The sequence below is a fragment of the Equus caballus genome, chromosome 7 (assembly GCF_041296265.1).
Source record: "Equus caballus isolate H_3958 breed thoroughbred chromosome 7, TB-T2T, whole genome shotgun sequence".
In the NCBI taxonomy this organism is placed as follows: domain Eukaryota; kingdom Metazoa; phylum Chordata; class Mammalia; order Perissodactyla; family Equidae; genus Equus; species Equus caballus.
In genome coordinates, this window is record NC_091690.1 from 52,604,373 (window position 1) to 52,615,232 (window position 10,860).

The 10,860-nt window shown below is 41.3% G+C and overlaps 1 long non-coding RNA gene across 2 annotated transcripts; it reads right to left on the bottom strand.

Annotated features, from left to right (window-relative positions):
• Nucleotides 1-284: 284 nt before the first annotated feature.
• On the bottom strand, nucleotides 285-10,742 carry LOC106783435 (uncharacterized). 2 transcript variants are annotated; one of them, XR_011440637.1, is made up of 3 exons: nucleotides 9,318-10,742; nucleotides 6,227-6,854; nucleotides 285-763 (listed from the first exon to the last, which is right to left on the bottom strand). It is a non-coding gene; the product is annotated as an uncharacterized lncRNA (long non-coding RNA). The 2 variants fall into 2 exon arrangements; XR_002809230.2 differs by having other exon boundaries at nucleotides 297-763; nucleotides 6,704-6,854; nucleotides 9,318-9,455.
• Nucleotides 10,743-10,860: the final 118 nt, after the last annotated feature.

Here is a 10,860-nt window from a genome sequence, read left to right on the forward strand (position 1 = left end):
GTTTATTGTTTCAGACAAGTTTAAAAGGACTCCCAGAAAGCCTGTGCATATGTACATTGGATTCTTCCACCTTCAAACAAAATCAAGGTTTCTAAATTTCGTTATGTATTTGAAGACTTTGGTGTATCCAGAGAAGTCTAGAAAGTGTCATTGGGAGGAAATATTTTCCTCTAGCAACTTAGGATCAAGCGTTTGAGGGCCACTATATTAATATTAATTATTAATTAATATTATATTAATTAATATAATATTATTATTATTAATAGGAGAAAAATTACATAAAATTTACATAAACATATTAATAGGAGAAAAGTTTATTATGTATGGATGCAGGAGCACGCTCTAAGGGGTAGCTCTCCTAACGGCCAGAGATAAGGTTTTATACACCAGCTTAATGGGATGGGGAGGGGGTGTTAAGGATTCAGTGGGAAAGGATGGAAGGTTCTGATAGGACTTGTTTACACAGTTCCCCTGACTTGATGGCAAGTCAGGCTCCTGCCTTACAGAGGATCCCTTGGAGCGGGTTATGGCATCTGAATCCTCAGAAAGGCCTGCTTTACTCATCACAGGGAATGTAGGAAGGCTTTTCTCTGCAGCTGCTGTTTGTTCAGATGTTCTCAGTTTAAAATAGTCTTTATGCCATTCTGGTGGGGTTAGTCCCTCCAGGTCCCTGTTTGAAACTTGACATGAAGTTTCACAGGCAAGAAGCTGGGTCGATTACTTTGGAGAGAAGATTTGGGTTAGAAGTTGGGAGGTAAGAGATCTGCCAAAGGAAACAACAACACAGGTTAGAACAAGGAAGAGAAAGCAGAAAAGAACAAATCCAAACACACAGCCCCGTATCCCGATGGATCAGTCTCCCACTCCCGAGAAGAGATCCGTCCAATTGAAACGATTGTGTTTCATTCATTTGATGTAGAATGTTGACTTGTTCTTTTATGTGGTTCACATGAGACATTACTTCTCCTGCCTTTTTACATAGAAGCAGCATTGTTTGCCAACGTGTGCACACATTCCTCCTTGGGCAGCTGGGGTATCCAGGAGATGGTGGCTTTGGAGTACAGTGGCTAATGTGCTAAATCCTCATTGGTGTCCTTCCAAGGTCTGCACAGTGGCAGTGCATCCTTGTTCCATTACTTTGGAGATGTTTCAAATTGCTTCTTCTAGATCAGAAGTTCCCCAACTTGGAAAAAGGGTCCTTATTGAATTGGTGTTGAGACACATGAGTCGATGGTCTCTGATGTCTCGTTGGCTGTGTGTTTGTGGTGCTACCTTATGTATGAAGGAGGCCAGGCTTGGAAATTTGCTAGCATTTAAAGTGGGACACCTGGTGAGGGAAGGGGCCAGGCATCCAAGTCCATGTCACCCTGACCATTTATGTGGGAACCCTTTATATACTTCATTGCCACATAAAATAAAGAGACCAGAATTATTCACAGACAAGGTCAGAGTTGAACCTGTGATCCACCAGGATGGGGTCCAGTGTCTGTTGTGATCGCTGCAATGAACATAGATCCACAAATATGACCACAAGTCCCTGCTTTCAATTCTTTGGGGCATATGCCCAGAAATCAAGTTGTTGGCTCATATGATAATTCTGTGTATATCCCCATTCGCTTATAAAATCCCTTCAGTTCTTGGCAGATACGTTTTCCTAGATATGTTTGAAAATTCACAAAAAGGTTTTATTTTAAGTTGTGGTAAACAACACATAAGATACACCATCTTAACTGTTTGAAGTGTGCAGTCGGTCTTGTTAAGTATATGAACTTTGTTGCGCGGTAGACCTCAGGAACTTTTTCAAGTTTCAGTAGTGAAACGCTGTATCTCTAATATCTACTATATCCCTCTTCTCCTCTCTTTACAGGCCCTGGCAACCTCCATTCTACTTTTTGTCGCTATGACTTTGATTAATGTGGGGATCTCATAGAAGTGAAATGATGCAATATTTGTGTTTTTGTTAAAGGGATTTCTTGAGATGTAGAAAGTCCCAGCATTTGCATCTGAATGAAGTAAGGACAATCATAGCACCAGTGCACTGTGAACTTTTACTTTCTCCCTCCTTTGCCCCTAGATTGGTATTTATGTAGAGGCATCCTTTGGAGGTCATTGCAAAGTGTCAAGCAACTTAGGATTTACTTCCGGTGGCGCTTATTTTTATTGACTTGGTGAACATGGGCATGTACTTAATTGGTCTGTGTGTATTTCCTCAACCATAAAGGAGAAAAATAAAAGTAGCCTTCCCTTCCTGGGAGGAGGTGCCCTTGCCAATACTTCTACAGCAGGAACCCTTGCCTGGTTCTGCCCTTGGTCCTGGCTCTGCCTTGCCCCTGGGACGTGTCTCCAGCCCTCTGCTGCATTTCCAGCTGCAGGTGCTTGGAGTTTTTTTCTAGCTTAGCAAGGTCACGGTTCCCATTTCTTCTCTACTTCAGCTCTCTCTCCATGCCCTGTGTCCCTGGAGCCCCTCCCCTCATCAGAAAAGAAGAGCACACCTCCAGCTGGCTCAACTCTCTTGGCTGCTCCTTCTGTGTCTGTTCTGGAGATCCCGGGCTTGGGTGAACCTATCTGGACCAGGAGGGTGAGAAGGGGCAAAAGGAGACCACCTGTGCTCTGCGTGGACACCAGGCAGCTGCTGCTCTTCCTGCTGGGGGGCGGGGCGCTCTTCACCTCCCACCATGTTCTACTCTCCCAGCTCCCCACCGGGCACCTCATCTCACTGCCCTGTTTGCTCTGGGTCCCTGACCTGCTCTCCCTGCTTGGCCCACATCATCTCTCTGATGCAGTAAGGGATGGGGACCACTCAGAATGTCTGTCCGAGGGAGAAGGTGGATCAGGAAGTGGGGTCAGGTAGTGTCTGTCCGTGGGTGCTTTTCATCCACTGTGCTCCACCTTTCAAAATGCCTCCTAAGCAACTTCTGTTGCACCATCTCCAGGAGGACAAGCATCTCAGTCCCTCACAGGCCTGAGAATTCCAGCAGTGTGGGTGAGCTCTGGATGAATCTGTTCTGGTTGTGGGCGTCAGTTATTGACGTTATTGTCAGTTATATACATCTGGTTTGTTCTATTCAGGTGGGAAGATAAGCATTCGTAGGAGGGCCTGAGATCATTAAATGTTTGAGTGAAAGAATGCCTGTAAATACGAAATTTACTACCATGGAAAAGCTGGGCAACTCACTTCCACCTCACCTCACCTGCCCCCCAGAGCCCTGTCAGTCTCCCAGGACTTCATAATCCGGGAATCTTTATAAAGAGGTGATGTGAGCCTCTTGTTGTTAGTAGCAACAACTGAAATTGAATTTATCAGAATGTAGGAAGAGTAATTAGAAAACAGGAGGGTAAGGCTTGGCTCTATGGGAATATGCTGTTTCCTGACATTTTTTGTATTTTCCTGGATCACATATTATATTGAATGCTACCAAATACTGATTTTCTGGTTCATTCTTTCTTTAGCAGTTTTTTCTCCTCTTATCTTTTTTCTACCTTTTGATTATTATATCCTCATGGATTCTCTGTCAATGTACTACAATCAATATATTATGTCTTTTTGATAGTTCAAGTTAATCTAGGGGGAGCTCCTTTCAGCTCCCTCCATTTGACACAACCCGATTGAGGTTTGAGTATTTATTGTTTTCTGACTCAACAAGGTGTTGGAGGTTTATTTTGTACTTTCCTGCCCTACATGTGGAGTCAGACATTTCTCTCAAAGAGCTTGGTCCTTTTTAAAAGTCAACATTTGCACAGGTTTGCTCCCTGTGCTAAATTTTACTTCAAGGGCTTCACGACTCTTCCAGAACTAGAATAAAAAATTTTTAAATGGTAAGTTTGTATTCATATTACCAATGCATAGTTGATATTTTGTTTTTTCTCTTACCTCCTCAGATTTTAATTTTGTGTTTTTTCTAAGTCTTGGTTCCTAGTAACATTAGTTTATTTCTTATTTCCTTTATCCTACGTGACACACACAGAAAATGCAGTATTGCAATACTAATGTTATCAAAGTTTCATGTTTCTTAGGTGTTTTTGTATTTAATCTATATTCTTTTTATTCTTGTTTCCACTTTTATAGTCTTTTCACCTCTTGAGCATGTAAAAACATTTACATGGTCCAAAAGTCAAAACAATATGAGAAAATATACTCAAAAGTTTTCCATTTCATTAATATCTTAATAGTGTTTTTTTGTTTTGTTTTGTTTTTTTTACTTTCAGAGACAAGAAATGCATGGGTGTCTATGTGTTCCAATGCACCTTTCGGCATATTCTTATTTCCTTACATTCTTACTCAAATATACAATGTTCTGCACTTTCTATTTTCGCTTAAATATAGATGCTGGAAATCACTTCACAGATGTATTTCTTTTTTTCTATTAGTTTCCCAGTCATAGCTATATCATATTATTTAATGAGTTACACATGGATAGACCTTGACTTGTTTCCTATTTTTGGTTATTAGAAATCTTGCTAAATACCCTCCACTTGATTTGTATCACCTTGCAATTTCAGAGCGCATTTTTTAAAGCAAAGTTAAAAGTAATTTTGCAGAAAAATAAGCAACATTTTTGTTTTAATTTCAAAACACTGGTTTTCCCTCCATCCTCCCTTGAAATCATGCCTACATTAGAGTAATTAAGTATATTCCTGAAAACTCAGATTTATATTGTGTCATGAACAATGAGTTATAATCTAGGTATGTTTTAACAACCTTGAGAAGGATGTTTGTTGTCCGTCAGTCCACAGTGTCTGGGTGCCTTCAGTGAGTGCCCTGCAGTGATCTTGACATCAAGGAGAGGAGCGTCAGGCGAAGTTTACCATCAGCCTCACAGGATGGTGGGTAGTGATTTGTCGTATAGTGAGTTCTAGGTGATTCTCTTTTTCAGACTCCCCTTCAGGTCAGCCCTGCACAGTATGGCGTCAAATGGTCTAGGACTGAGCAGTAATGCTCTGGTGCATTTAGGAGGAACCCAAGTCAGCCTGAGAAGGCTGTGTGATAAACCAGCTGTTCCTGTATGCCCTTTGGGAAAAGGTCCTGCATAATCTTCTTCATGAGTGTTATCATCGGGGCAGAGAAGGGTCACGGTTCTCAGGCCCGAATTTTCCTTACCTCTAAAGTAAGACTATACCTTTGTCCTCTGGGCAGCATGGCTCACAATCCCTTTTCTGCCTCTAGTGAGCGACGGCTCTAGCATTTGTTGGCAGTGTGTGTATTTGTGTGAGTTTTCTTGATGGTACAGGGACAGACAAGAATTTCAAATGGGGATGGAACGATTTTCAAGGAGGTAAATGTGGGAATTGCTGTTAACTCTGGAGCCTCATTCGTTTGTTCTTTTCCTAAAGTTCTTACTAGGGACCCTTTTACCCTTCCTGAGGAAAAGCTAGAGGATGAAAGAATGGTGGCTGGCTAGCTGACAAATTATTAGGTAAATACAAAGCTTATTCTTCTTAGGACTGGCATACTTGCATCTACCAGTAGATAAAGTTTCTTCTGTGTAGATCTGTCTCGAGAGCTTCTCAAAGCAAATAAGACCCCATTCAATTAAGTTGAATTTCCCCATGTAGTCAAGTCTGTCATATTGGTCAGAGGTTATCCTGAAAATCATCCCAGTAGTTCAGTAATTCTTAATGAGTCTTGATCCTCATGGTGTCAACTGCCTGCTTCTAACTTTGCTTAGTGCTGTGACAGCAGGTAAGGAACACGAAAGTGTCTTTTTCTCAAAGAATTTGTTCATTCATTAACATTTATCACTAGCGTGCAGTGTGCTGGAAAGTATCCTACAATTGAGGGAAATAAAATGAGAGGATCTCCTAGTCTGGTTGTAGTGAGATAAGTTCATGTGTAAGAGGTGCAATTAAAGCCTTGTGGCTGGAGGAGATAAACAGTGGGAGAGTGGAGATGGAGCAAAATGTACCTAGGACCACTGAACACTGGGGGAGATAATGGGAGGCCTGAGAACCCTGTTTTGGCTTTGGGTCTCCCGTCCTCATTCTCCAGTGAGCATTGGTGGAGCTGTTACTTGCATAGGTCAGCCTGTGTGTGTTGGTTTATGTTTCAGTGACCTTTGATGATAAGGCTGGGGACTTTACCTAGGAGGAGTGGACTCCGCTGCACCTCAGTCAGACAAACCTATACACAGATGTGACGCTGGAGAACTACAAGAACCTGGCCACAACAGGTAAATCTGGCATCGTTCCTTGTACCCTATTATGGGTCAGAAATATATTACATACTTACTGTGTTCCAAAATTGAAGATTTGAATCTGAATACAATGAGAAAGAACACACACGTACAGCCTGCACCCATGGGTTTGAATCTACTGTTGTTTCAGCACTTGGCTGTGAGACCCACAGCATCATCGTCACTCTGTTAGAAATGTACGTTTTTAGTCTCCACCTTTGACATAGTGAATCAGAAAGCTGTGGTTGTTGCCTCATCTGTGTTTTATGAAGCCCTCCAGATGACTGTGATGAGCTATAATGTTTGAGCACCACTCCTCTAGTGGTTTCCTCATCAGAACAATGATCTCTTGGTTGCACTTTCTTTGTTTCTTGGAATCACAGCCTTAGGGCTTTGTAAATGTGTACATAATCCTGAATGTGGGTTTCAGGGGTCCAAGAGAACAAGTTTGGGGGGTACAGAAAGGTGGGATGTTTGCCTTTGCAGCCCTTTTGAAATAAATTTAATGCTTCATTAGAAATAGAGTTCCTTACTGGTGGGAAGATTTGTCATCTCTTTCATGAGCCTCTTCCATTGATGTATGTTTCCCTGTGGACAGGGTATCACCTGTTGAAATCACGTCTGATCTCATGGTTGGAACAAGAATTGAGGACAGCAGACACAGGTGTTCTCCAAGATGAATGTCTGCAAAATAAAACCACAGTCAGTGAAAAGCTCAGTATGTTTGGAAGCATAATGAGGAAAGTTTTTAAGATGCACTCTTTCCTCAGAAGGCTGAGGCCATTGGTCTCTGATGTTGTGGGGTATCTTCAACTTCCCTTACTCTTGTTTCACATTTCCTCACACTTTCCAATGATCACAAATTGTCCTAGGTTTATTTCTTTTGTAAATTTATCATTTTGATGTCAGTGCACTGTTCAGATCTTTCATATTAACTTCCCTGCTATTTTCTCTTTCTATTCGTCATCTCTTCTAATTTTTGTGTAATTATTTTTTAATCAAAACTACTTAAAATTTTGACCCCTTGTCCTTATAATTGCAAAATATTTGATATAACCATAGTCCTTAAATCTATCTTAACTCTTTTTCTTTATCTAATTTGAATAGTAATACAAACGAGCCTAACCTTTTTGGACTTCTTTAACCTAACATTTCTTTCTGAGTTCTCAAATTTGTTTGTTTTACCACAGAATGTGATTTGGGACTTGAAGTGAATGAGCACTTCAGGAGCGTATTGTAGGAGGGGGAACAGTCTCCCAAATAGGATACAAATGTCAAGATGGATATGATACCTCTTATTTTACACATTCAGAAAAGCTTGAGGATTAGATAGAAAATAAGTGCAAATTAGAGGTATTTGGACCAGGTGGCCCTAGCCCAAGACAGTGACGCCTCTAGGGAGATACTTGGAATGTGATGAATTTGGGGACATCCTAGACCTAGCTTGAAACTTGGTGCTGCGAATTTCCCTCAAGTATACACTCACATATATATAAAACCGGTGAGTATAAAAACAATTTTATAAAACACTACAGGAATCGTTTTAAATTTAGAGTAGATGGGACAGCATTCTGCCAGAAGGGTCCCATCATTCAATTGGAAAGAAATCAACAGGGCAGTTTTGTATGCTTGTAATGAAAATGGTAAAAATCATAAACATTGTGATAATGTTTCTGTTTTCAGATATATATAATCTATTAAGGAGTCTGAAGATTCCTTTAGTCATCATTCATCCCTTCCTCAACAGGAAAGAACCCAAAATGGAGGGAAACTCTATGAGTGCAAATAATGTGGAAAGTCTTCAGGGAACACTCACGTCTTAAGACACACAGGAGTGTTCAAAATAGAGGGAATACTTGTGATGAGAATCATTATGGAAAAGGCTTTCTGACTCTGCCCAAGAAAACCTAGACCAGTGAGGACCATTCCGAGCTGAATCCCTTTTAATTAAGGGAGACCTTGCATTGGAGATGAACCCCAATAAAAGAAGATGTGGAAAATTGTAGTTCTGCTAAATAATTTACTATTCACTGGTAATCTCACAGTGGAGAAAAACTTGATGAATGTCAAAAATGCTTGAAAGTCATCATGTTTCCATTAGATTCTCCCTCTTTCTTTAATAAACGTGGCATGATTCACAGTCTAAAAATGGGATGACTCACACTCAAAAGACATTGTGAATGTAGGGAATATAGGAAGTGCTTCCCTTGGTTCAAAAATCTTCTAATATGCTGATGAGACATTGCTTTCTCAGTGGTTCGTTAGATGTATTTTGAACATCTGTGATTCTGTCCTCACCGTTTTTGTGCACAATGTGTTTTTCTTTCCCCTGACAGCCATTCAAGGCCAGTCTAGGTGCTACAATTTCCAGGTTGCAAACTGGCCAAAAGTGGGCTGAAAGGCTTCACACTTAATCCCATTATAGCCACCTGTATTCTCTTGTTGGATTAATATGGTTTTAAATTGTGAAGGTAATGACTGCTTGCCTGAATTTAAGGCTCATGGAGTGCGTCTACCTTGGCTCACACTGGACAACTTGGGGTTTTAGTATATCTCTGTAAATTTTCTAAAAAGCCCTTCTCTCTTGCCTTATCCATTCAGATAAAAGGTGAGTGCGCAAGCAGAAGGTGAATGGTGAAAAGCTGAGGTTACACACCCAGATTTCATGGCTGTGATGGAGAGCAACAACCCCAGCACGTGAGGAGAGAATACTTTGGACCTCAGGCAGTGTAGAGATGGAGTAAAAAATCCCAGCACCACAGCCTGGAAAAACCACCATATTGTCTGCCTGGATCATGGAACAGCTGCAGCTTGAAATATAAGTGGCTAGTGGATTTGCCATTCCATCCATGTTGCATGAAAAAAGAGAAACTTGTTAACAGGACTGGTCCTGATAACCTGCTGTGCCTGATCCATTAATGGCATTTCATGATTACTGCCCCTGAGAAGAGGTACAGAGACCAGCACATCCTCATTTCAGTCTGCATGATACAAATTCACATAGTTCTGAAGTTCAAGCAGCCTCGAGTTTGTCATGACTGGCCATCGAGGATGCTGCTGGTTGATGACACTTGGCATGGGGCTTGATCACACCTGTGTAATGGTAATGCATATCAAGTTTAAAAACCAAACATGAAAAAGACTGACCTGTGCCCTTTTGTGTTATACGTTTGTGGAGGAGAGTGGGTTGTGGAGAAGTTCACTCTGGGTATGAGTGTTGCTGTTAAGCCTGTCTGTCATAGCTGATAGCCTTCTGGGTTTTCCTTTGTCTGTCACTTGTTGCCTTTCTCTTGCAGCTTTCAGGATTCTCTCTTAACCTTTAATTCTTGATATTTTAATAATGTGTCTTGGTGTGCATCTCTTTGGGTTTATCTTGTTTGGTGCTCTCTGTTCTTCCTGTACCTATATGTCTGTTTCCTTCCTTAGGATAGGAAAGTGTTCGGCTGTTATTTCTTCAAAGAGATTCTCTGCCCTTTTGTCTCTCTCTTCTCTTTCTTGGACATCTATAATATGGATGTTAGCGCACTTGGTGTTATTTCAGAGGTCCCTTACTGTCCTCGTTCGTTTTCTTTTTTCTTTCATCTGTTCAGCTTGGTTGATTTCCTCTAGTTTTTCATCCAGCTCATTGATCCGTTCTTTGGTATCATCTACTCTGCTATTGAGTCTCTCTAGTGAATTTTTCATTTCCAATATTGTATTCTTCATTTCTGATTGGTTCTTTTTTATGTTTTCTAATTCTTTGTTGAAGTTCTCACTGAGTTCATCCATTCTTCTCCCAAGATCAGTGAGCATCCTTATGAATTTTAATTTGAACTGTTTGTCAGGTAGATTGTTTATTTCTGTTTCATTTAGGTCTTTTCTGGGGTTTTGTCCTGTTCCCTTACTTGGATTATCTTCCGTTGTCTCCTCATTTTGCCTCTTTCTCTGTGCTTACATCTCTGTATTAGGTAGGTCAGCTATGTCTCCTGATCTTGGATAGGTAGCCATATGTACGAGATGCCTTATGAGGCCCAGCAGTGTGCTTTCCTCTCATCACCAGTCCCAAATGTTCAAGGAGTGTCCCCCCCATGTGAGTCCTTCTCTCATAGCAGGGTTTCTCTTGCCGCAGGTGCCCAGGTCGGCGGCTAGGCTGGTTGTAATGCTCAGCTGCGTGTAGCTGCTATGGTCCTTTCAGTCACTTTATCGTACACGGGGACCCCAGCAGAGGATTTAAAAAGACATTTACTAACTCCACAAAGGCCACCCACTGAAACCCCCAGCAGACTTGATTACAGGAGGCATTTTAGAACCATTCCTAGGTTAAGAATGCCTGGTATCAGTGCTATTTAACAATTTACTATGGGAGGCCCTGGACCATATGCTAAATCGGAAAAATTAAAAAAGAGAAATATGTATTGGAAGAAGAAAAATAAAGTTACAGAAAATGTCACACTGAAAACGCAAAGGAATCAATGACGAGTTTAGCATGGCGTCCAACATAAAGGAAACAGGGAGAAATAAAGGTTAAATACGGGATTGACTGAACGGAGGAGACAGACCATCTCATGGATCGGCAGGCATATAGTGATGTATGGAGAATCACCGTAAAGGCTCCAGGAACCTGGACAGTGAGGAAGACAAGCTATTGATGACACCTGGCAGCTTTAGTCCCCATCGCCAGCCTTTCCTTTGTGACGGCTAAAGTCCGCGC